Source organism: Neofelis nebulosa, chromosome 1, assembly GCF_028018385.1.
Source record: "Neofelis nebulosa isolate mNeoNeb1 chromosome 1, mNeoNeb1.pri, whole genome shotgun sequence".
Lineage (NCBI taxonomy): Eukaryota > Metazoa > Chordata > Mammalia > Carnivora > Felidae > Neofelis > Neofelis nebulosa.
In genome coordinates, this window is record NC_080782.1 from 86,320,311 (window position 1) to 86,348,260 (window position 27,950).

The following is a 27,950-nucleotide window of genomic DNA, read 5'->3' on the forward strand; positions in this document are numbered from 1 at the left end:
TCCCTGTTTCTTGGTATTCGCACCCTTGTAAAATCTCCTCCTCTTGAGTGTGGGTGGGACCTGTAACTTGTAACTATTGGTTAGAAGCATCTAACCAATAAAATATGGTAAATATAACGGGATGCACATGACCACATTATTTAAACCCATTAAGGCCATTCTGATAGGAGAATCTTTCCCTTGCTGTCTTCCAAGATGCAAGCAGCCATGTTGTGAGCTGCCATATAGAGAGGGCCACACAACAAGGAAGTGAGAGCAGTGCTTGTCCAACAGCCAGCATGGAAATGAATGCTGCCAACAACCCCAAAATCCTACAGGTCAAAAGACAGAGAGTAGTTCCACCCTTCAACAAGAGAGTAACAAAACATTGGTACCCAACGGCAAACTTAAGGCAGTTAGTAAAAGACCACAATCACAGGAAACCAGCCACTCCGTCTGCCCAGTGAGCCCAAGTCATAGAAGTCAAATTACAATTAGCAGGTGAGCATGTAATCAATATAAAAAAGCTATAGTATGAATCAAATGCTAACCAATGCCACAGCAATTTGTGATGTGACCATGGCACAGTATGGACAGATAAACCCTCAAATCTGACTCCCCAGAACAAGGACTGGATGAACAATGTTAATGTTTTTTTCAGTGACTCTCTTCTGTTTGCCAGGTAAGCTGACCAACCTCTTTCTTTTCTGGATATTCTTGTAATCCGAACATGCCAGGTAAGACCACAATGCAGTTATACACATTGTATGGATTGCACCGTATAGAGTGACCACATATAACCTGACAACATTGACTCTCATGTGAATTTAATATATTTGCATATTTATTATGAAATTTATCTGACCAGATGGAAATCATGTGTTTTGAGGAAAAGGTACCATTTTTGGTAGTTCACATAGAACTCTACAGAGGGTCTGAGCAATTGACTAATGAGAACATTTTCTAAAATGCATTCAAAATTTACTAAGTAGACATACTCTATCCAACAAAAAAGTATACTTACAACATTAAGGGAGGGGAATGAAGACAAGCTTTTAGGGACGTGTCCCAATTGGATATTATCTTGCTTTCTAACTCTGAATCATATACTTTCTCATCAACCCTCAGCCTCAACTTGGGACTCCGCTCTGGTCCAGGGTCTCAAATACCCTCCTGAAGAATTTCTATCTATCCCCAAATATGAAAAGTCCCACACTACTGTCCTTTCCTGTGCCCCATGAACTCTGATACCTCCAGTTTCCACCTGATTTTAATGCTCATTTTTCTCTGCTCCAGTTTCTGCCTTCTCTGAAAAGAGCAGTGGACTTTGACCCCATCAGCACAAGGAAGAAAGCAGATGCCATGATTCCATATCAATCTTTCTATACATAATAGTTGCAATACATTTCCTCCTGAATTATCTAAAGGCATACACACCACCTCCAACACCAAGCATATCAGTTCCCTAGGGTTTCCATGACAAATTACCACAAACTTAGATGACTTAAAACAACAGAAATTTATTGTCTCAGTTCTGGAGGCTAAAAGAAATTAAGGCAGCAGCATAGCCATGCTCTCTCCAAAAGTTCTGGGGAAGGATCCTTTCTTACGTCTTCCTAGAAATCACTCCGATTTCTGCTTCTATAATCACATGGCATTGTTCTGTGTCTGTGCCCTAATTTCCAACTTCTTATAAGGTCATCGGTCATTTGATTAGGGCCCAATGTAATCCATCTTAACTTGATCACATCTGCAAAGACTCTACTTCCAAATCAAGTCACATTCACGGATACTTGGGGTAAAGACTTGAACATCTTTGTGGGGACACAATTCAACCCATAACATCATCAAGGACTGATTTTCTTACATAGGCAATGTAATCTAGTTTACCTGAGGAGAGTATACTCCTGCTATCAATGCGACTTAGACCCAACACCCAGCTAAATAATAACTTCAATTGATGGTGCTACAAAATTTACACCTTCTATAGGACTTGAGATGTTTTTTTTGTCTGTATGTTTTTAACTGTCTAGCTCTCTGGAGCTGTTGAGTTTGCAACCTCTTGGATAGAGTCCAGTTTGTAGGCCTGGAACCAATCACACTTTTAAGGTGGCTATGTACATATCTGAAATATCCTCTTTTGTGTTGTTCTTAAATTTTAACTCTTAAAGGATAAATTTTATTTCAAACTTCTAAAGGAAATTACCTCATAATAACTGCCACATACTGACAACATAAGCTTTGTGTTGCTTTCTAGATTAATACATAATGGTTCAGTGGTGGAGGTTAATAGAGATGTAGATTTTACTAATTATGAAACAAATTTCTAACCATTAAAGTAATCTGAGGGGTGCCTGGGTGGCCAGTCAGTTAAGCATCTGACTCTTGACTTTGGCTCAGGTGATGATCTCATGGTTCATGAGTTCAAGCCCCACATCAGGTTTGCGCTGATAGTGTAGAGTCTGCTTGGGATTCTCTTTCTCTCTCCTTTTCTCTCTGCCCCTCTCTCTCTCTCTCTCTCTCTCTCTCTCTCTCTCTCTCTCTCTCAAAGTTAAAAAAAAAAGTAATCTGAAAAGGTACTGGAGACTGGTCTACAGTAGTGAGTAGTCTGCCCCATAGGTGTTTAGTCAGAGGGTCAACATGCTGTAGATTAAAGAGTGCACAGTGGCCACCATATAGCAAGTACTCAATAAATAATAGCTGAAGCAGTAACAGAGAGAAGGTTCATCTGAGATCTCATCCAAATCTGAGACTGTCAGATTGTCTATTTAGAAGAAAGTTATAGTTTTATGTCTCAAGTAAATACCTATGCAAGGTAGCTACTATCATTCCCAATTTACAAGTGAAGAAATGAAGGCTCGGCCAGTTTATGTGATATATGGAAGGTCACACAGCTAATAAAATACAAAACCAAGACTCAATCCAAATCTGACTAGCTCTAAAGTCATATTTACCACTCATTACATTATTTCAAAGAACAAAATAACTGATTACCCTTCAGAGACATAATATTAAATGGATACTAATTTTCAAGTAAGGCCCAGACAAAGATGTCATCAAAGATACATATTTACATTTTTTACTTAAATCAAGGAGGTACTATTTCTCCTCCTTGAAGAGGTCTCATGAAGGAAAGGCATCAGATGGCTAGATCAGAAGGGTATTTTACCTTTGCTGAGACCCATCCTTCGGAACAAAACCCAAGAAAAAGTCTCACTGAGGCTTCCAGCGACCACTTTAAAGGAAGTTTGGAGCTATATACCAGAGATTACTGCTGGGAGAATTTGCAAACTTTGGAAAATTGTCCAGTTTATTTATCTCATTGAACTCTTTTTTCCAAAATGATTACTTGAAAACTCATAAAGAGAAAAGGACCGGGGTGCCTGTCTTCCGGCATATTAAAGAAAAGGGAGCTATGTTTTTGTTTTTTTGTTTTTTGTTTTTTTACCAACCATGCCACATGGAGAGAATAAAGACCTCTAATGACCCAGTTGGCAGTGGGAGGGTCTAAAAGAAAAGTTCAGTGTTAAGGGAACAAGTTAACTAAGGTAAGTGGCCAAACTATGTGGCAAAATAGAATTGAAACGACCTGGAGCTGATTGGACCCTGTCTCAACAAACAGTAGAACACTGCACTGTCTCCAGTGGGACACAGAGATGATTGACCAAAGGACATGCACTCCAGTTGCTCCGTAGGAGTGGTTCTCAAAATGTGGTTCCCAGGCCAAAACATTATCATCACCAGGGAGCTCATTTGATGTGCAAATGATGCAGCCCCATTCTGGACCTACTGAACCAAAAACTCTGGGGACGAGGCCCAGCCATCTGTATTTTAACAAGCCTCCAGGTGATTACGGTATCTGCTAAAGTTTGCAAACCACTAAGGAAGAAGATTTGGCTCATTATGGAATTTCACCTCAGGAGGTACTGTTCTCCTGATGCAAGGTAAAAACAAAAACAAGTTTATTAGGAAGTCACTGTGCTGAGAGAGCTAGACAAAATGATTCATTTCCTCAATATTCACCAACAGAAAGTATCACCAAAGAAGCAAGGCAAATAATTCATTGAACAATCATGAGTCATCATTCTCAATAACATCTATACCCTATGTATATTGCTGCACAATCCACATTTGTTTGCTGACAGTTTTACTTGTTAACCAAAACTCACTATAAATGATATAAAAATAGGACTTAAAATTAGTGAAACTTACCATATCAGTTAGCAATGAATTTGGCTGAAAACAACATATGCCTAAGATAAACACATATTATTCATTCCAGTCAGGCACATTAAAGAATAAAAAAAGAAAATTAAGAAAAAAATCCAGACTCTGGTTATCAGTGAAGTATAGGGCACTGATGTCCTAAAATGAAAGGTTAAGTATTCAAATATACTCATGAACTTATTTCAAATGTGACAAATGCTACTGCTCAAGACCCTGGTAAACATGTGTACATTCTAATGAGATGGAAAAATAAAGAAAAAACAGTACACATGAAAAGAAAAAACAGTTCACACCCAAAACCATCTGAAACCATGATGTTTTGTTACCCAGATTGTTACATGAATTTTTTTATTTAAATTTTTCATAACAAATAACCAATGTCCTTATCATTATATCATATAGAGCCCAATTTCAAACTTTTTTTTTCTTTCTTCAGACATTGAGTACCTCAGAAAAGGAAGAAATATTTTTAAACAAACATTTTTATTGAAGAAAAAGAAACACAAGGCCTCTCCCCATTAGTAGAAATAAATCCCATGAGGCTGCATAAAGGTAGCTAAGCCATAGATAAAAGCAGACTCCCGGCTGCAAAACATTACACAAATGTCAATGATGCTGGATTAATGCCAAAACTCCTCAGCAAGAGGTACTGACAGCATGAGTCACATAGCTTTGCACAGTGAGAGGGAAGAAGAGGCAGTCCTGGAATTCTATCTGCTATAACCATGGTAGGTGACAGCAGACATTCCTCATCTTCAAGTGCTTAAAATTTTTCTTTATTACAACAATGATAACTCGGAGAAGATACTAATGTTGGTGGGGAAGGTGGGGGGTGACACCAGAGCAGCAAATGGTTTCAATTTCGTTCATACATTTCTCTTTCCAACCTTGCTGTGTTCAGAGACACCTAATTACATCACCATATGTTTTGAAAAGAACATTTTTTCACTGCATCTAAAACAAACATATGGTGAAATGTTTTTTCAGTGTCATCTTTTAAATAAAGTGAAGAAGAATTGACATAGTATATAATACTTCTAATATATAAGAAGTTTGAAGACCTTTGAGATCTGACATCAGAATAGAAGGATTAATAATTTTCTTGACATATTTTTGCATGTTTGATTAATTAATTGGTGTCTTGAGACTATGTCATTTTATATCAAGATCTGAATGTACATGGGTTAATTTAGTAATGGAGATCATTTTAATTGGATTCAAAATTGGGGTATATGTCTCTGAGGATCTTAACTGGTCAGGGTAGTCAAAAGTATTAATTAATGCACTTCAGAATATTAACTTATTTTCTAACTGCTTTATGGTCCTCAGAAGTTCATAAAGTTTTCCTCTCAGCACCAACTTATTATGCCCATACATCTGGGTGTTATAAAAGGTTAGTCAAATGTAAAATGACAAAAAAAAAGCAAAAAAATGTTCATCATAGGCCTTCTGTTACTGATTTTTAAATTAGTTTACTAAAAATGTACTTGCAGCATCTGGAAGAAAGTCAACTGTGTGTTTCTTGGATAGCTAAATCTACTTTCTATCAAATAACAATGCATCAGCCAGCATTATCAAATTAAGCCATTTAAACAATGATTTTTGTCAATCTGTTTTGAAAATATATGTGTCAAAACATGTCAAGTGGTTTGGAGGTCAGAAAACATGACAATTAGTTGTGGCTCTTCGAATGATTTTTGCAACTCTGACCAAGTTACCTGGTCTTTTTGTGTCAGGTGCCCTTATCTGTAAAATGCTGCTGCACTCTGACGCTGCCATGGTTCATTAGAGTCTGGGTCTGTGAAGCCTGCAGAGAGAAGAGATGATTGGGCCTATTTGCTAACTCTCTTGTGCTTATTGAGATACTACCAATCACTTAAGGACACCAAGTACAAGGTATTGCACACCCTGCAGTTTGCAGATGTGAGGTTTGGAGAAATTCTGTAGCCATGTCAGTCCTAACAATAACCGGAAGCCAGCCTCACGGTGCTCCAATACGCATCCGTGAATTCCAATTTATTCCAAGAAACCTCTTGAGGTAAGGCAAGTGGTCCAGGAATACCTTCCAGGCAACATGCAAGGGATGCTGGGCGTACCCTGAGTCCTACTCTATGAGAAAACAAAGCATAGTCCTTTATGCACATTGTCCTCTGTTTTATATTCTTGTTGCATGGGTGAGTAAAGGCTCTTCAGTATTATCTAGAACTAGAGGGAGACAAAGCCTCACCAGTATTTGACGTGGCCTATAAGGCCCTACATGGTTTGACCACCTGCTTACTTCTAATATCACCTACCTTGGCTAGCATTGGGGATCCCCTCACCCTCCATGCTCCAGTCAGAACAGCCATCTTGCCCTCTGCTTCAGGACCTTGGTACCTGAGGCTTCCTCTAGAAGGCTCCAATTACATGCTCCACAGGCTCCCACACAGTCTTGATCTAGTAACTCACTCAAATCTATTAAAGTATCACTTTCTCAGAGAACCCTTCCATGATCCCCAAGTCTAGACCAGATTTGTTTGTGATGGACGCTAAACAATATGATTCTTTCCTTGACTTACCTACATTTGTAATTATGATTCATTGATGGGATTATTTCAGTAATGTGTGTCTCTACAACCCAATGGTAACATCCATGAGAGTGTATAGTTTGAGCCTTCTACTCACCAGTTCTGTCATTTAAGGTCATAGTTGCAAACATCGGAAACCAATTCTGAAAGATTTACAAGATGGTATAGATAGAGGTTAAAAACTTATGTCTAGCACCAAGCTCCCTGAGTTTGAATCCTGACTCTGCCATTTATTACTCTATGGCCTTGGACTCGTTCCTCAACCTCTGTGTGCTTCAGCTTTTTCATATGTAAAATGGGGATAATAAGAGAATCTACCTATTAGAACTGTAGTGAGGACTGAATGAGTTTATTCAGATAAAATGCTCAGTAAGAAGAGAACAAAGCAAATATTAAATACCCAATAAATTTAAGCCATTACTGTATAAGCAGAAAATAAAATACATTAGTATTTATTTTAAGGGTTATTAATATAATAATTAAATACTGTCAAAAGGTTATTGGATAATAGTCTATGATCCTGGAAAAGACAAAACCATAGAAATAGAAGACAGATTAGGGCTTGGGGTAGATGAAGAGTAACTACAAAGAAGTGGTATGAGGAATCTGAGGCATGATGGAACTGTTCGATAGCATGACTGTGGTGGTGAGTCCATACTTCACACGTCAGAATCGAGAGAAATGTCTACCATGAAGAGTGAATTTGTTGCATATGAATTTAAAAAATGAAGTTACTTGACAGCTCATATTTTTATCACTGCAATATTAGAGAACCAGACCTAGAGACTGAGCAAAAATTATTAAAAAGCAAGTCCACACTGAGAATCACAGCCCAAAGTAGTTCCATGGGGACAAGGTACCACCACTGCTAGATGCTGGACACCAGAGGACACAGCACCACTATCAAGTAGAGCAGGGAATGTGCTAAGCTCCACTGGGTCTCACTGCCCCTGCGTCCCTAACTGCCCTTGAAGACTGGATACTAAAACTTCCATGGCAACCACCGGCCAGCTGAGAGGATTTTCTGCCCTTACTTCTTGGGCCACTAGCTGCTGACTGAAAGTCAAGGTGGGTGCAAAAAAATTAGCCAAGCCTAGATCACACAGACATATCTTAGCTGCAAGGGAGGATGGATACACGAGTGTCAGTTTCAGTTCTATAATTACAGGCAAATGCCTCCCCCAACCACATTAATAAGGTAGAAAATCATCCTGAACAGAGGGATGGGTTCAGATGCTGGGAATCCAAAATAAAAACTAATACAAAAGAAATAGGTCAATGATAGTTTTCAATAAACACTTGTTGAATCAGATTTATAACAGAGAGGTAAAATTAGGACTTTCAGAAAAGCAGTTCTTATTAACAAATAACTTAAGTGGTACCTAAGTTTTTCCTGTCCAATTTAAACATAAACCAGCATTTAACGGGAAGCAGTATGTTCTAGTGGAGAGGGAACCAGGTGACCAGAGATCTTGAATTCACAAACACCCTGACACCCCTTAAGGCTTTACTCTCATCTCTACCAAACAAAAATTGTTTGATACTACACAAAATTGTTGTGATGCTGAAACAAGGGAAAGATGATGAAAGTTTTTAAAACTCTAAAATCCTACGTAAATTTATTAGGGGAAAAAATGGCACCTTTAAAATGATTTTAGTCTCTGTGTGCTGAAATGGTAAGATCTCCAAGCTTTGTTTGCTGGAGAAGAAATCACTATCATTCTGCTCATATTTCCATGGCAGCCCACGGGACAGGGCACACTCCTCTGCCATGCTCCCAAGCCACCTCTCCACCTGCTTCCCAGCCACTCTTCTGTGTCTTAGGAGAGGACGAATTGTTAGTGTCATCAGCCTCATTCCTGGATCAAATTTTACTGGTGGCAGGGCTACTACTCTTAAAAAGCTAGAAGACTTCCACTGGCTTTCTATCGCTTCCTGCTCCTATGCTGTCAGTTCACAGAGCAGAGCCTGGCTCAGGCACAGGCCAGCCATGCGTATCCATGGACCAGCTAGGTAACAGGACTGAGACAGGAAGCAGGGAGCAAAAAGCCCTGCTTAGACTTCTTGGTCTCTCCCTCACAGATCACTGTCACTACATAAGGCAAACTTCCTTCTAAAGATAGGGGCACTTGCCCAGCTATCCTGTTTTAGAAGTCATTAACTGTAATTTGCTCCCCTCTTCCTCCCCTCCCCGATTGAGGTATTGTTTCTTAGTCAAGAGTCCTTGAGACCACACCTGGAACTAATATAACGTTGTATGTTAATTATAGTGGGCTTAGGTAATCGTCGTCGTCGTCGTCATCATCATCATCATCATCATCTCCAACTCAGAAAAAAAAATCCTAGAGAGAAGGTGGATCAGTGGTGGGGTTTAGTATTAAAATTCCACCCAAAATAGCAACATTTTTTAGATGAAGAAAGGAAAGCTTTAGAACAATATCTATAATTCTGTTTCTGTCAAAGTTAAAATATCCCCAAACTCTTTGCATGTCCTTATATGACTATGAGAAGAATTTTGTAAAAAGTCAGAAAGGATGCAAACCAAACTCTAACCATGCCTGCCATTCAAGAGGAGAATGGGATGGAGAAAGAGAGGGAAAATGTGAAGAGAGATGTTGGCTTTTTCCTCTGTATAGTTCCGTATATTGTTACATTTTTACAATGAGCAGATATCCATATCTTATGTGTAAGGGTTTTAAAAGATAAGGTTTACTAGTTTTTAATACACAGAAAAATAACTTGCTATTGAATGTCAGAAATCTAAGAAACAACAAATCTTGTACACAAAGGATTTCCTTAAGCAAATGTATGGCCTTATCTAAAACACAATCTCTCCACCTACCCACCCCCTGAAAAACCATAAGAACTATAGAAATTTGTAAGAAAAGCCAGTAAAGATATGTTACAAAATAATTCCTATTTTAGGTTTTACCCTTGGTTTGCTTTACTTGCTGTCACCTCTGTGTGGGCCTTTCCTAGAACCAGAGTGTCAAACAATAGCTATTTTGAGTGGTGGATGAAGGATTATGAATTCTCTAAGAACAAGAGAGGCCATAGTTTGCCAAAACAGGAAATGATGTGTGTCTTCTCTACTCAGGGGGTATTTGTACCTAATGCTACATACCAAATATATATATATATACACACACACACACATATGTATGTGTGTATATGTATATATGTATATGTATATATATACATATATATGTATATATGTATATATATTCTATATGTACATATATGTATATATATTCTATATATACCTAGACACAAAGCACACATATGTACACATATATATTAATATAATTCACACAAAATGATACCTGAATCCTTGGCATCAACACAAATGTTGTAAACTAGGTAACAACATTTTAGATACCATTGATTGAAGACAATGCTGGCCAGTTAAATACACTGTCATTTAACCTGTAACTTACTAGGTAGGTATAATGACCTGAACTATATCCCCCCCACCCCTTCATATGTTGAAGTCCTAATGCCCAGGATCTCAGAACATGACTCTATTTGAAGCTAGGGTCTAAAGTGGTTATTAAGGTAAAAATGAGGTCATGTGGGTGGGCCCTAATCCAATATGACTATTGTCCTTATAAAAAGAAGAGATAAGGACACACACATCGAAGCAATACCTTGTGAAGACACTGGAGGACAACAACCATCTTTTTTTTTTTAATGTTTATTTATTTTTTGAGAGACAGACAGAGAGACAGAGTATGAGCAGGGGAGGGGCAGAGAGAGAGGGAGACACAGAATCTGAAGCAGGCTCCAGGCTCTGAGCTGACAGCACAGAGCCCCACATGGGGGTCAAACCCACAAACTGCAAGATCATGACCTGAGCCAGTTGGACGCTCAACCGACTGAGCCACCCAGGCACCTCAACAACAACCATCTTTAAGCCAAGGAGAAAGGCCTTACTTGGACTTCCAGCCTCTAGAATTGTGAAAATAAATTCCTGTTCTTTAAACACCCAGTCTACATAGTTTATTATGGCAGCTTTAGTAAACTAATACAGTAGGTTAGTTATTTTATTCTACTACCTGATTCTTCTGAGATTTACTCAAGTCCTGCTAGTGTAATGGATATCTGTTTTGGTAACAGTACCCTGTTCTTTCTAAGGGTTTCTATTCCATGGAGTCCTGAGAGGTCTACTACAACAAGCACATGATCAAGACTATGCTATGTTAAAATTCCTCCCCACCGCAACTGGCCCAGGGAAGACTTCCAGCCCACAATTTCAATCAGCCTTTCTCTCTTAGGATGTAAAACCTGAGTAGAGTCACACAAGGTGGAAGGACTCTGTCAACTCTAGTACCCTAAACAGACTTTCCATGAGTTTTTACCATAGAGATCCCTGGAGCCACCCTGGTTGTTGACCTTCCTAAGGCCTTACATTTTTAATTTTTTCTCTGTTTCTGACTCAATTCATTTCCATTTTTGGCCTAAGCTCACTAGACACAGTCTTAGTTCCTTAAAGCCAAAAACACCTTGGTGATACACATATTATTTTGTACAATGGAGTCTCTCGCATGATAATCTCTTAATAAATGGGATAATTGTATATTCTTGGGCTCCTTAAGGAAAAATGCTTAAAATATATTGCGAAATAGAACGCTTCATCACACCCATCCAATGTGACGATGCCATTTCACGGGTGAGAAAGTCAAAGAACAGATGCTAACACACAAACAGACTTTTGCAACACATCAAACAGAACTTACTAAGAATATTAGGGGCAAAAAAAACAACAACATGGAATTCTGCATTGAACTGCAGAAGTATACAATTTTCTCAACAACCAGGTACCTGTAGCACACTATGACACAGCTAATCACAAGCTGGTGAGTAAATGAGCTCCAGAGTTTTGCAATGATAACTTTGCCCTACTGAACTCTCACACAAAACCCAATGGTTTCTACAGAGAATCCACTTCATTACCAATCATTACTTAACATCATGACTTGATAATACAATTTTAAGATCATTTTCAATAGTACTGTTTCCTGATATCCCTACACAAGTAATACGCAAAAAAGTTATATTTGCCAAAACAGTGATTTACCACAGTGGAAACTACTTATTCTGCACTTATTACTTATATCACTTGCACTTTGTTGGCATAAAGTTTATAAAAAAAATACTCTCCCAATCCCCTATCATTTACAATTTTTAAATTGCCTAGATCCAGATAATACAATTAAATCTCTGAATTAACATAACCCTTTTCTGCTTAAATTTTAAAACATCAATATAGCTTTCATTTACTTTTCCATCCTCCTTCAATATTAGAAATTAAATTTCATTAGCTGGCTTTTTTTAAATACCTGGGAGATTTTTATTTGAGGTCTCTGCTTTTCCGTACCCAAAGAACTACTACAATACTTTTCAAAAGCTGCATAAGCCACAACTTAAACCGATTTGATCATTCATGAAACTGGTATCATGCACACTGCCAGCTTGCTACCTTGATTAGTAAGTATTAGGAATGACCTTTTTACATTCCAGGGAAGTAAATCACCTCCTGAGGTCGGTTAACTAATGGAATCAGCAGGAAAGCCTTATTATCATATCCTACACCTAAGGAAGTTTGCAGGTGTCCCCATTACTAGCTACTGAGCTAACAGTTATTTGCCCAACTGCAAATCTACAAATCAAACTCTCTCCTTTCCTCTCCCTCCCGCCTCTTTTCTCCCTCTCTCCCCTCTCATCACCTCTTCCCCCTCCCACGCCACCCCCTTTGGCTTCTGAATGTTTTCATTTCAATATTCTGGATCAGTCCATTTCAACTCAACTTAGCTTCCAAGTAGAGACAAACACAGGAAGAGAAAATGGCTATGACTTATGAGGTCCTAAAAGCCTCTGTGGTGCTTTTTCCTTTATGTAACAGTTAACAATGTCCCCAAATTCCCACACTAATTACCCCAGGAGAAGTTTAAGGCCTGGTCTCTCCAGATCAATGCTGTGAAAGTATACACAGCTGCAGTGGAAAGGTAGCACATGAATTGCCATTAACATGGTAGGCAATCATGTACTAGGGAAGAAAAACCCAAACAGTAAGCAGTATAGACAGACATTTAGCCCTGACGTGAACCAGTCATCAGTAGAACCACAGATTTAAAGACAAGAGTGAAGAAATAAGATAGTGTAAGGAAGTTATGATCTGGAAGGAGGTAAGGAAAAGTCTGCACACTACAGTAAACTGCCTCAGTGAGAATGATAGGGGCAGACTCATATTTGTATGGTCTGTAGCGTTACATATTTTTTTTTTTCAAATGACACAGAAGTATTGGTTTAGAATGAGAAAAGAAATAATGATGTATTCATTTTTAAAAGCTGACAAATATGACAGACTTTCAATATTGTTTTTCCACATTTTTAATCTGCATACTCCTTGACCACTTCTTCAAATGACAACAATTAAGTCATATTTTCTATAAAAAGAATACAAAATAATAATCTTCTAGCACAGCGGATAGATTCCAGGGTTGTTGTTTTGTTGTTGTTTTTTTTTAATCACTGCTGGATTCTAAAAGTTTCTTTTAATTTCACAATGCCTGACCTTTTTCTAATCCAACAAAGCCTCTGCCTTTTTCCTATATGATTAGTTTCTGGTTCTATACCTTTCAAACATTGTTTCTCACCACAGCCTACATACCTTCAGTGCCAAGAACACATTCACACCGCAACACGCTGCCCGGTCTCGCACCTTCAAATCCAGCTGCCACTGTCAGAAGCAGTTTTACACTTCTTATACAAGTAATACACTGTGTTTGTTTATGAGCTCACACGGCAAAACACAGAACACACATCAATTTTTGCATCATAAAATTTCTCTGTAACCAAGTTATGAGATACAGAAGCATTGAGAGTATCAGGCAAATCTACACCCACTTTTAATTGTACATTAAATGGAGTAAAGAACATGAATTTGCTAATAATTTCCTCACCAGAGCACTTGCTTCTTGTGTGATTTGGCTTCCTTCCAGCCCTTTTTAGATAGTAATGCTGACCAAATTATCCTGTTATTCAGAAAACTCAATGAAACATTAGATCATATTTATTTCCAATAATTAAATTCATACCCAGCTGCTGAACAAGAAAAGCATTCTTTCTAACGCAAACCAAAATCAGTTTTTAAAAGACATTGGTCACAAAGAGTGCACGTAATGAACCAAAATATTCCACATTTAAAGCTACACATAGTCATGTAGACAACTATGGATTCATTAATTTGCAGGCAGTAAGGGGAAGTCCTATTCACATTATTTCATTCTTATAAAATGTAATGTTCTACCATAAACTAAACAGTTTACTAAAGAATTGATAATCATCCCAGAGTGCCTAATATAGAAGCCCGATTTAAAAACCACAAAATAGGGGCGCCTGGGTGGCGCAGTCGGTTAAGCGTCCGACTTCAGCCAGGTCACAATCTCGCGGTCCGTGAGTTCGAGCCCCGCGTCAGGCTCTGGGCTGATGGCTCGGAGCCTGGAGCCTGTTTCCGATTCTGTGTCTCCCTCTCTCTCTGCCCCTCCCCCGTTCATGCTCTGTCTCTCTCTGTCCCAAAAATAAATTAAAAACGTTGAAAAAAAAAATTTAAAAAAAATAAAAAAAAATAAAAAAAAAAATAAAAACCACAAAATAAAAACAATATTTCCATAGACTTAATTGAAAGCATCTATTCACCCTATTCGTAGGATAGCTACGAAATTTTTGATTTTTGTCACAATGACTTTATAAAATTAAAACGCTATATGGGTTTTTTACTCTGAATTTAATAATTTAATAAAATGGAAATCTAACAATACTTCTTTATCACTCATTTGGTCCTTTAGGAAATTCCCAGAGAAAAGAAAGTTTAGAAGTTCAAGACAAAATAAATATGTTTTAAAGCTTGCTTTAATTAAAAACAATCGTAAAATGTTAAAGACAGCTGTTTTCAATCATGGATGCATATTAGAATCACCTGGGGAGTTTTTAAAACAACTACTGTCCAGACCACACCCCAGACAAATTAATTAGAAATTTCTGCATATAAGACCCAGGTACCAGTATTTGTAAAGTCCCAAGTGATTCTGGTATGTATTAAGAATTACAAACAATTGCTTTATAGGGACATCTGAGTGGTTCACTCAGTTAAACCTCCGACTCTTGATTTTGGTTCAGGTCACAATCTCATGTTTAGTGGGATCAATCCCCACGACCTGTTCTGCTGCGCTGACAGCACAGAGCCTGCTTGCGATTCTCTCTCCCTCTCCCCCCACCTCTACCCCTCCCTCAAAATAAATAAATAAACTTTAAAAAAAAGAACAATTGCTTTATACTATGTTATAATCAGCTGGCAGGCAAGAACAGACAACACATTTAAGAATATTTGCTATGATTTCATTCAGAGGGAAAAGCTATACAAAGTACCAAAGTGATTTGGTACCCAGCCTCTCCAGATGGCAAGAGGTCCTCAAAGCAGGAATAAGAAGGATAAAGATTATTTCAATGTGGCTCTAAGACTTTTTGATAAGACTTCAGAAAAACTGACCCTCTCCACTAGACAAGCAGGCTTCTATGATGAACATGGGCTTTGTCTCACATACCCTGACAGGCAGGCAGGCCAGAAAGGGACCTCTTACAGAGATATGTGGATGTGGCTTTTATTTAATTGAATAAACCACAGCAAGATTTATAGAAAGCCCACAAAACTTTTAGAAAAATTGTACTAACAAAAGCACCCCCAACTTAGACTAAAGGGGATGAGGGAGAAGAGCCCATAGTGCTACCACTGTTCTACAGACGGTTGGGAGAGGGCTTCTCTGGCCACCGCCACACGGGCCATGGATGAGGAGGAATGACACAGAGGGAAGATCTGGTGCCCAGATGGATTTCAGAATTGTTACTGGTCAGAGTACGTGTTTCCTATCACTACTGTAAAAAGTTAGCACACATTTTTTTTTAATGTTTATTTATTTTTGAGAGACAAAGAAAGATAGAGCATAAGCAGAGGAGGGGCAGAGAGAGAGAGAAGGAGACACAGAATCCGAAGCAGGCTCCAGGCTCTGAGCCGTCAGCACAGAACCCAACATGGGCTCGAACTCAAAAGCCAGGAGATCATGACCTGAGCCAAAGTCAGACACTTAACCGACTGAGCCACCCAGGCGCTCCAAAAGTTAGCACACATTTAGTGGATAAACACAAATTTATGATCTTACAGTTCTCTGGATCAGAAACCCAGTATGAGCTTTACCAAAATAAAACCAAGCTTTCAGCAGGGCTCTGTTTCCTTCTAGTTCTGGTTACTGGCAAAATTCAGTACCCTAAGATTACAGGAATGAGCTCCCTATTTTCGTGCTGGCTGTAAATGGAAGGCCTAATCCAGCTTCTAGAGGTCATCACATTCCTTGGCTAATAGCCTCATTCTCCATCTTCAAAGCCAGCAGCAGCCTCTGGCTGGCTCACTTTTCTGTCTTCCTCTTCCACTTTTAAGGATTCAGGTTACTAGATTGGCCTACCTGGACAATCCAGAATAATCTTCCCATCTCAACTCCTTAACTTTAACATATCTGCAAACATTCCTTTTGTCATGTAAGGTAACAATACTCACAGGTTCTGGGAATTAAGATATGGACATCTTTGGGAGCCTTTTTTCTATGTACGTTGACCACTATTGATCACTAAGTGCTATAGGCTTTCTGTTGTCCTTTTGAATGGGAATGTCTACTTTGGTGACCTTATCTCTCTGTTCTACCAGGGTGCATGTAAGGGTGGCAACAGGAAGGGCTGGCATGGCAAAGAGGGACAGATAACTGCTCTTTTTAATGCACAAGTCTTCAGAGAAACTGGATCTGAACTCAAGGAGCTGTACCCAAACAACCTCAACCATGTATGAGGAGCCTCAGCCACATCTGGATCTGATTCAGATGAAGAGCTCTTTAATTTTGAACTGATGCTGTAGCAGAATAACATTTTGTAGGACCTTGGAATATTTTGCATGTGAGAGGGATATAAATAATCTGCAACCAGAAGGCAGCCTGTGGTAGACTGAAGATGACTGATATTTTTTGCTACTGCTCCCATGACAGGTGGAATCCACATCCCCTCCCTTTAAATCTTGTGACTGCTTTGACCAACAGAGTACAGCAGAAGTGATGCAATATGATTTCCTCAGCCGATTATTGTGCCTGTCAATACCAATGCTCAAAAAACATGTGTCAAGTGAGTGGATAAACAAAAAGCCTACCCTTTGAAGGAGTCAAGGAAGAAGATTATCTTAAACATTAATAATTGTGTAAGGTCATATAACCACTTATTGGAGACTTACTATGTGCCAGGCAGTATGCTATGTGCTTTAAATCATGTATCATAATTTTATTATCTGCACTTGATAGATGAGAGCAGAGAGATTAAGAAATGTGAATACAATTACATGGTAAGTGGCTTCACAGGTATTCACACCTGGGTCCCTGTAATGCCAAGAGTCTCCTTCCTTTCTTTCCTTCTTTCCTCCTTTTTCTTTCTTTTTTCTTTCTTTCTTCCTTTCTTTCTTTCTTTCTTTCTTTCTTTCTTTCCATTTCTTTTCTTTTCTTTTCTTTTCTTTTCTTTTCTTTTCTTTTCTTTTCTTTTCTTTTCTTTTCTTTTCTTTTTTCAATAGGGAGAGTGCGAGCAGGGGAGAAGAGCAGAGGGAGAGAGACAGAGAGAGAATCTCAAGCAGGCTCCAGGTCCAGCACAGAGCTTGATGCAGGGCTCAATCTCCCAACCCTGGGATCATGACCTGAGCCGAAACCAAGAGTTAAGACTCTCAACCAACTGAGCCACCCAGGTGCCCCTCTTTTCTTTTTAAATTCCTATTAAGTTATTCACATACATGGCAAAAACAAAACCACGAACAACACAAATCAGTGAAAAAGAGTTGAAACTATGTCTCCCTGTCATCACTAATCCTAGTCTCTATTCCTCTCCACAAAGAAAAGCACCACTGCTAGTGTCCTGTGTATCATCCTAAATATACACTAGGGCATTTTTTTTACACAAATCGTAGTATTTTTTTAATGTTTATTTTTATTTTTGAAAGAGAGGGAGTGCAAGCAGAGGAGATGCAGACAGTGGTGGGGGGGTGGTGTAAGGAGAGTACAGAGGATCTGAAGCGGGCTCTGTGCTGACAGCAGAGAGCCTGATGTGGGTCTCAAACTCATGAACCACAGTATTATGACCTGAGCCAAAGTTGGATGCTCAACTGAATGAGCCACCCAGGCACCCCACAAATGGTAGTATTTTAAACATAATAATTCAACTTTTTTTCATATAACCATGTCTCCAAAATCTTTAAACAATATACTGCATCCACACACACACCTACAGAGGTAAAACCTGGGAATCTCAAAGTAATTTGAGGCAGTCTGTTTGTTTAGACAATAAAGCAATTCATGTGGCCAAAACAAGTATTTTATTCCTCCATTTTTTTTCAGATATTGAAAAAAAATCTTAAATATCTTACAGATATTTAAGATTTAAATACCTTACAGATATTTAAGATTTAAATACCTTACAGATATTTAAGATTTAAATATCTTAAATATCTATTCCATACTTCATAATAGTTTAGGGGCATCAAGTATTATGTTCATTAAGAAAATGAAAAAACATATGATGTAATTTAAATAGTAATATTAAAATTTTATTCAAGATATAGATGCCTATAGAATCTTGAACAAAGGATAAATGGAAGAGGTTTATGTCTGACACTATCTACTGATTTTTACTAACCACTAGGGAAATAGTATGAGACATATATAAGGAAAACACATGGGCATTTTCCACAGAGTTTTGAAATATTTATTCTTAAACATCCTGTACCTTTGGCTAATTATCATATGGAAAAAATTATCTTGGCCATCTCTTATGCTGTGTTTGTTTCCATCTATTATTGATGCAAAATAAAATTTGAGTGTTCTAAAGACATAGCAGAAAAGTTTTATTAGTAAAAAGAAGAAAATAAAAAATTCACAAAGGATGAAAGGAAGATTTTACAATATGAAAAATTAATTCAGTACTTCAAGAATAACTCCCCTGGAATAGGCATTTATGTTGAAAAATATGAGAAAATTATCAAACTGCATCTTTCAGGATCAATTTGGCTGATAAATGTCACACATAATAAAACTATCAATTAATAAAACCTGTCTTTCCTTTAGAAGTAGGGAAACAAATGGCCCAAATGTTTGGTTGTAAATTTTTCATCACACCTGAGTAGCTTATACATCAAGGTGACACACTAAATAATAGATATACACAAATAATTCACATTTGTCTTAGTATGGATTTCGCCCAGAAACATACTCTGCATCAAGGATTCTCGTGCAAGTAGCTCATTTGAGAGGAAATCCCAGGAAAAACTGTGGTGGGGTGGGAAGTCAGAGAGGGGTGTTTTATCAAGGCAGTTAGCACTGTGGGCAATCAGACTTGATAGCCCCTAAAAAAAAAAACTCTGTTGGTGTTGAACATGCCTAACCTATCAGTATTTATCCACTAATTATCATGGTTGAGGACTGATACCCAAAAGTGTTGATTGTGGACACTTTAGATCTGCTGAGAATACAGGCAAGGGTGCTCAGACCCAGAGAAAGCCCTCAGTGACAAGGCCCTTGCACTACAGGGGTGGAACCTGAGGGAATATGAACAGTCTTGACTATAGTATTTTAAACCAGGGGCAGGCAAATGTTTTCTGTAAATGTCCAGAAGGTAAGTATTTCAGGCTTTGCAGACCATTTGCAGCTGCTCAGCTGTGCAGTTGTACCACAAAAGCAGTCATAGAGAATACACATACATAAACATGGCTGTATATCAATAAAACTTTAGTTATAAGCACTGTCATTTGAATTTCATATAATTTTCATAGGTTACAAAATGTCACTCTTCTTTTAATTTTTTTCAGCCACTTAAAAACTCAAAAATTATTCTTAGTTTGCAGCTATACAAAACAGGTGGTAAGCTGTATTTGGCCCACTGGCCACAGTTTCCAACTCCTGTTTTAGTCTACAAAGATATTTACTGAACCTAAATAAAATCCCATGGGAGATAACATTCGATTTGTAAGAATATCATATAATATTTAATAACCAACCTAACATAAAAACTGCCCTAATGTTTTGAAAATAGTTTATTCCTATATTAGTTTATTGATCTACAATGAACTTACTAATGAGTTGTTAAAGGGAACATATGCATGAAAATCCACATGACATAAATGATCTCATGTTTGTTTAAAAGCAGAGAGGTCGGGGCGCTTGGGTAGCTCAGTCGATAAAGCTCAGGTCCAGCTCTCGCAGTTTGTGAGTTGGAGCCCCACACTGGGCTCTGTGCTGACAGCTCGGAGCCTGGAGCCTGCTTCAGATTCTGTGTCTCCCTCTCTCTCTGCCCCTCCCCCACCTCTCTCTCTCTCTCAAAAATAAATAAACATTAAAATTTTTTTAAATAAATAAAGTGGATAGTTCATCTAACCTGTTCTTTTAAGTCACAATCTTATATCTGATGACTGAAAAAGAAATATATATATATACATATATATATGTATATATATATATGTATGTATATATATACACATATATACGTATATATGTATACGTACGTATATACGTATACATATATATATATATATATATACATACATATATATATGAATTTCCTTATGACAGAGAGTTTTTCATCAGTCTTTAGTGCACTATACTAATCTTCATATTTAAATTAATTATGAAGTAGGGGCACCTGGATGGCTCAGTCGGTTGGACGGCCGACTTCGGCTCAGGTCATGATCTTGCGGTCCGTTGAGTTCGAGCCCTGCGTCGAGCTCTGTGCTGACTGCTCAGAGCCTGGAGCCTGTTTCAGATTTTGTGTCTCCCTCTCTCTGATCCTCCCCCGTTCATGCTCTGTCTCTCTCTGTCTCAAAAATAAATAAACGTTAAAAAAATTTTAAATTAATTATGAAGTGTACATAACATAATCTAAATAAGCAAGTTCAGAATGCCATTTTATAGAAGGAACTTGGATGAAATGCTTGGAAGGCAGGGCTAATCTTGGGCTCTGTTTGCATAAGAAGCATGTTATTCTTCTTTAGGTCACAAATTTGGGATTAATATATAGGACAGAGGGAAGAAATGCTGTATATCACAGAAAGGTATAAAATCTCCTCCTGAAAGTGTCTCTTTATGCCAACACTACACAAGGCAAAAGAGAGAACTTAAGTGCAAATCTTCCACACAAGGCATTTTAACTTGGGGAACCCATATGACGTCTCTGATCATCATTTATTTTTTTAAATAGTCATTAAACACCATAATACAAAAAGCACCTTGCTTGATGCTGGAGTCAGTCAGATCCTGCTTTGTAAGAGCCAAATATTTAAAAGAAGATGTGGGGTATGAATATTACTGAGCCATAAAAAATAACAAAAATCTTGCCATTTGCAATGACATGGATGAAGCTGGAGAGTACCGTGCTAAGTGAAATCAGTCAGTCAGAGAAAAACAAATACCACAGGATCTCACTCATATGTGGGATTTAAGAAACAGAACAAATGAGCAAAGGGAGGGAAAAAAGAGAGCGAGTGGAAAACCAAGGAACAGACTCTTAACTATAGAGAACTGATGGTTATCAGAGAGGGGAGGGGGATGGGTGAAACAGGTGATGAGAACTGAGGAGGGCACTTGTGATGGAGCACCAGGTGTCTTATGGAAGTGTTGGATAACTATATTGCACACCTGAAACTTATATTACACTGTATTGTAACTAAGTGGCATTTAAATAAAAACTTAAAAAATAAATTTAAAAAATGAAAGTCCAATATTTAGTGGACAGATCACAATTCAATATCAGTGGCCAATTAAACATGTCCACAATGAAGTGTGGGATCTCAGAAAAGAGAGTGACCATCAAGCCTTACACAGAAAATATTTCAGCTAATTCCTAAAGGATAAGCATGGCAGGGCATGTTGTGAGAAAGAGTTTAGAATTTCTCCTGCAAACAAACAGATGAAAGTTCTCTGAGATGGACTGTGACAAGGAGCTATAGCATAGGCAGCAAGGGTATGATAAGGAATCAGATTGAGAGACATATCTGAGCTAACATTGGCTGTACTTCACTGATTAGATACAGGATGAAACAGAATAGTAGTCAGTGAGGACTCACACTGTTAGCAGATTTAGTGGACCAGGTGAACTGTGTTGACATCAATTGAGATATATTATACAGAAAAGAATTTGTGAGAAAATCACAGTTTGCCTTTGAAAAAAATGTTTAAGTTACCTGCATTATACCCAGAATACTCACAGTAACACTGCAGCCTAATATTAAAAGAAATGTCTGGGATAAAGGGTTAGATTTAGTAGTCTCTATTCCATGGAGAGCTGTAAGAGAAAATAAAAGAGGCTGAAGACAAAATTCTGGTAGACACAAAATAGTTCCTGTTTGTAAAATGGATATAATTGTGGGCTCCAGAGAAAGCATTCAGAATTCACAGGAATCCTTTAAGAGGTTCTGTTGAACATTATTTGTTGATTCAGCCAGTATCTATCATATTTGTTCTAAGTACCAAGCCCAGGGCTAGGTCCTCACAAGTTTGCAGCAATGAACTAGAAAGAGAAATTCAGTGAGTCATGGAACTTAGTCTATGTGAAGACACACTTAACAAGTAAACAAAGCAGTAAAATAAGTCCAGACTGTTCCAAGTACTAGGAAGAAAATGAACAGAGTACTATGATATAGAGAATAACAAGGGACGTACTTATTTTTTTTTTTAATTATGGCTTGTCAAGACCAAATTTCTCTGAGGACTTTTCATTTAAGCTAAGACCTGAAAGAAACAATGGAGGAAACATTCTAGGAAGATGACAGCAAGTACAAAATCCTTTTTTAAGGAAGAGCTTGATCCGTTCTCAAAACTACCAGAATGCCTGCATGACTAGCAAATGGGAAGCAAGATAGAAATAAAGATGGAGGCAGGGAACAGATCTTATAACCTCAGGTAAAATATGAGGCTAAGATTTGAGAGAAGAAAGAAAGAAAGAAAAGAAAAGAAAAGAAAAGAAAAGAAAAGAAAAGAAAAGAAAAGAAAGAAAGAAAGAAAGAAAAAGAGAAAAAGAAACAAAGAAAGAAGTTTTTTTATTTTATTAGCTATATTGATAGTTGTGTAATTTTCAGAGAAAATAAATACCCAAGAAAAGATACATTTGGGGCTAAAATCTAGAATTTTATTTGTACATATTAGTTTGAAGTATGTACAGGGTGCCAAGTGGGAATGTCAAAAAGGCATGCAGGTATACAAGTCTAGAGTTGAGAGGAAAGGTTTGACTGAAGAAATACTTTGGGGGTTATTTGTCCTATTTGTGATATTGTAAGGTATGAGAAGAAATGAGGTTCTCCGAGAAGAATGATACATCATTCAGTGAATGTTTGCTAAATGAAAGAGTGAATAAATTTACATAGGTCTTTTAAATCAGGCAGATAAAGATTCAAATCTTGACTGTGCCACTTGTGAGTTGTGTGACATGGGATAAACAATTTAACCAAGCTAAGCACAATTTTCTCATCTGTAAACATGGAAACAATAAAAAATGCCTCACTTGGTCATTTTAGAAAGTTACACCTGTAACTTGTAAAACTTTTTACACTTGTAAAACATTAGCAAGTTACAGGTGTAAAGTAACATTTAGCAAGTTACAGGTGTAAACATCTAGAAAGTTACAGGTGTAAAGTGCCTAACAGTACATAGCATATAACAAATTCTGATAAATGTTAACTCTTCACCACCTCACTTCCCCAATACCCCAATGTCATAGGTGAAACTTCTTACTGTATCTTTATCAAAGCCTTATATGTGCCAAGCAGCAAATTATCTCCTCTCCCTTCTGCCTTTTTCTTCCTTCCTTCCTCTTTCCCTCTCTCTCTCCTTTCTCTTTCTCTTTTCTTTCTTTCTATTAAAACCCAGTGAGCATCTACTTAACATTTAATGCTTCCTTTGGTTACTGAAGACACAGTAACGAACAAAAGTATGGTAGGAAAGAACACAAATGACTCTGCCTTTCATTGTCCCAAAAGTAAAATTAAATCAAATACCTACATACTCTAACAATGATAAAAGTCAGTCACTACAAAAGAAAAAGATCGAAAAAAATCTGTTAAATCAGTTTTTCTAGGATAACTTCATAAATGAGCAATTGCAATCACTCTGTTAAAATAAAGTTACCTTTCCCCCAAAACATTCACATTTGTGTCCTTAATGTCTTAGACTTAATTCCTGGGACAGTTAAAACTGAGTTGACACTGCCTAATATGAAGGGTGGCTGTGGGAAGTAAAGAAGACCACCTACCTAAAAGATCTTGCACAATGCTGAGCACAAAGGAGACACTAACAAAGTTATTTCCAGCTCCCTTCCCCTTTTCTTAGTGTATTTAAAAAATTTCTGATATTAAACACACACACACACACACACACACACACACACACACACACCTAGCTCAAACTTTTCTAGATCTGAAAAAATTAATTTAAATTTTATTGAACAGAGACAAATATGATTTATTTTTTGTAAATCTTTTATATTAAGAAAAAGGTGATCATTTTAACTGTGTAAGTCTCTCAAAACCAAGTATAAATATCAAAAACTCAGGACTGAAATTCTGTCATGTAACTAGTTTATACTGTACAGAAGTATGTCTTAATTTTATGTGCACAAGTTCTTTAAATTGCACTTGAAAAATTTTTACTTATTTAATTAATACTATTTATGAGCAAGTGTAAAGTTATTCACAATATTTCTTGAAAAACAAGGTCACAAAAGGGAATCTGAAAAGCTGGTATTTGGCCAGCAGATGGCGCCAACCTCCCAAATATCTTTTTGCTAGGCAAACAACACAGCATTCAAAAGTTAATTTAGAGCTCTGAGGTTAGCTGTGTTTTTGTGGTATATGTACAACCATCCTAATTATTTCCTATGGGTCAAGACTCCTTTATGGGATTCTATCAGATTCCTGCTTTAGCTGTTCATATTTTTAAAAAAAAAATTTTTTTTAACATTTACTCATCTTTGAGAGACAGAGAGCGAGTGGGGAAGGAGCAGAGAGAGAGAGGGAGACACAGAATCTGAAGCAGGCTCTAGGTAGGCTCTGAGCTGTGTCAGAACAGAGCCCGATGCAAGACTCGAACTCACTCAAACTCATTGACTGTGAAATCAAGACCTGAGCCGAAGTAGGACACTTAACTGACTGAGCCACCCAGGTGCCCCATAGTTATTCATATTTTACTCTGTTGAGTTTTCAAGATGCTTTTTCACTGCCAGAACTTTACCACATAAACTCGGTGAAGAATTTGTTCATTAAATGTTAGGCAATGAATGAAGTAAAAATTAAAAATGTTAAATAAAATTGTTCCCAGATGTTAAATTTTAGTTATTTTAAATCCACAGTAACATGATAGAAACTGATTCAAATCAGCTTTCTCAAAATCATTAAGGTTTGTAGTAGGAAGAGGAATTTTAGATGTATTAATGAGAATTGAAAATTTCATTCTTGAGGGCTGCATAGCTGCTTCTTTTCAAAAGAGTTTAAACTTCATATGTGTTTTAGTTTTCAACTTGCCAATTTCAATATACTCAGGTGTGTTTTTTAAATCTGTCCTACATGTTCCTGCATGTTGCTATGAGACTCCGAGTCTTTATTGTTGATCTCACTGAAAAGATTCAGGTTTGATTTTTAATTCCAGCATAATTAATATACAGTATTATATTCATTTCAGGTATACAATACAGTAATTCAACAATTCCATATAGTACTCAGTGCTCACCAAGATAAGTGTACTCTTAATCTCCTTTACCTATCTCACCCATACCCCCATCCACCTCCCTTCCAGTAACCATCTGTTTATTCTCTATAGTTAGAAGTCTGCTTTTTGATTTGTCTCTTGTTACTCTTTTTGTTTTTTTTCTTAAATTCTACCTATGAATGAAATCACATGGTACTTATCTTTCTCTGACTGGTTTACTTCACTTAGTTCTATCCATAATACTCTCTAGTTCTATCCATGTTGTTGTAAATGGAAAGATATTTTATGACTGCATAATATTTCATTGCAGATAGATAGATAGATAGATAGATCACCTCTTCTTTACCCGTTCATTATCTATCAATGGACATTTGGCTGCTTCCATAATTTGGCTACTGTAAAACTGCAATGAATGACGGGATGCATGTTTCCCTTCGAATTAGTGTTTTTGTATTCTTTGTGTAAATATCCAGTAGTGGGATTACTGGATCATAGGGCAGTTCTAGTTTTAATTTTTTGAGCAAACTCCACACTGTTTTCCAGAGTGGCTGCACCAGTTTGCATTCCTACCAACAATGCACAAGTGTTCCTATTTCTCCACGTCTTCTCCAACACTTGTTGTTTCTTGTGTTTTTTACTTTAGTCATTCTGACAGGTATGAGGTGATATCTCATTGTAGTCTTGATTGGCATTTCCCTATGATGAGTGATATGAGCATCTTTTCATGTGTCTGTTGGTCATCTGGATGTTTTCTTTGGAGCAATGTGTGTTCATGTCTTCTGCCCATTTTTAATTGGATTATTTGTCTTTTGGGTGTTGAGTTGTATAAGTTCTTCATATATTTGGAAACTAACTCTTTATCAGATAGGTCACTTGCAAATATCTTCTCCCATTCAGTACATTGTGTTTCAGTTTTGTTGGTTGTTTCCTTCCTGTGCAGAAGCTTTTCATTTTGAATGGAGTCCCAAAATGTTTTATTTTTCCTTTTGTTTCCGTTGCCTCGGGGACACATCTAGAAAGATGCTGTTAGGACTGATGTCAGAGAAATTATTGACTATGCTCTCTTCTAGGATTGTAATGGTTTTAAGTCTCACATTTCGAACCTTAATCCATTTTGAGTTTATTTTTGCATCTAGTGTAAGAAAGTGATCCAGTTTCATTCTTTTGCATGTAGCTGTCCAGTTTTCCCAATACTATCTGTTGAAGAGACTGTTGTTTTCCCATTGCATATTTTTGCCTCCTTTGTCAAAGATTAAGTGACCATATAATTGCCAGTTTCTTTCTGGGCTATTATGTTCCATTGATCTTTATGTCTAGTTTTGTGCCAATACCATACTGTTTTGATTACTACAGCTTTGTACTATATCTTGAAATCTAGGATGGTGATACCTCCAGTTTTGCTCTTCTTCAATATTGCTTTGGCAACCTTTTGCGACTTCATACAAATTCTAGGATTGTTTTAGTTCTGTGAAACATACTGTTAGTATTTTGATAGGGTTTTCTTTGGGTAGTATAGACACTTCAACAATATTTGTTTTTCCAAACCATGAGCATGGAATGTTTTTACATTTCTTTGCCTTTCAATTTCTTTCATCAGTGTTTTACAGTTTTCAGAGTACAGATCTTTAACCTCTTTGGTTAAGTTTATTGCTGGGTATTTTATTATTTTTGGTGCAATTGTAAATGGGATTGTTTTCTTAATTTCTCTTTCTGCTGCTTCATTAGTAGTGTATAGAAATGCAATGCACTGATTTTGTTTTTTGTTTTTGTTTTGGGGTTTTTTTTTGTACATTGATTTTGCATTCTGAGACTCTACTGAATTCATTTATCAGTTCTAATAGTTTTTTGGTAGACTCTTCATGGTTTCTATATGTAGTATCATGTCATCTGCAAATATTTACAGTTTTGCTTCATCTTGCTGATCTGGATGGCTTTTATTTTCTTGTTGTGGGACTGCTGTGGATAGGACTTCCAGTACTATGTTGAATAAAAGTATGAAGAGTGGACATCATTGTCTTATTCCTGACCTTAAAGGAAAAGCTCTCAGTTTTCCCCACTGAGTATGATATTAGCTGTGAGTTTTCCATATAAGGTGAAGAATCTTTATTTTTAAATGTAAGAAATAGCATATATTGAAATGGTGTGCATTTAAAATTTTAAATGAATTAAATTATGAATTTAATAAGGAAATAAAATTATAAATTTTATCATTTTTTTAATGAGGTTTGTATAGGTATCAATAGGTTATGCTTCTATAATCTACAATCTCCAAAATTTCAGTGGACTAAGAAACAAGGGTTTACTTCTCATGCACACTACAAGTCCATTGAAGGTTATTTGGGGTTCTTTCATACTACAGTCA

The 27,950-nt window shown here is 37.2% G+C and overlaps 1 long non-coding RNA gene across 4 annotated transcripts in view; it reads right to left on the bottom strand.

Annotated features, from left to right (window-relative positions):
- LOC131510220 (uncharacterized) overlaps nucleotides 1–27,950 on the bottom strand; it is an 81,260-nt gene that overhangs the window by 22,602 nt on the left and 30,708 nt on the right. Inside the window, exons 5-6 of one of the 4 annotated variants that reach the window (XR_009260945.1) lie at nucleotides 6,871–6,916; nucleotides 4,671–6,315 (exon numbers count right to left, since the gene is read on the bottom strand). The exons of 1 other annotated variant lie outside the window; for it this stretch is intronic. This is a non-coding gene — a long non-coding RNA (uncharacterized LOC131510220). Of the gene's footprint in view, nucleotides 1–4,670; nucleotides 6,316–6,870; nucleotides 6,917–20,483; nucleotides 20,709–21,148; nucleotides 22,176–27,950 lie in introns of those variants that run through there. 2 more of the 4 variants (XR_009260947.1, XR_009260949.1) reach the window with 2 other exon arrangements.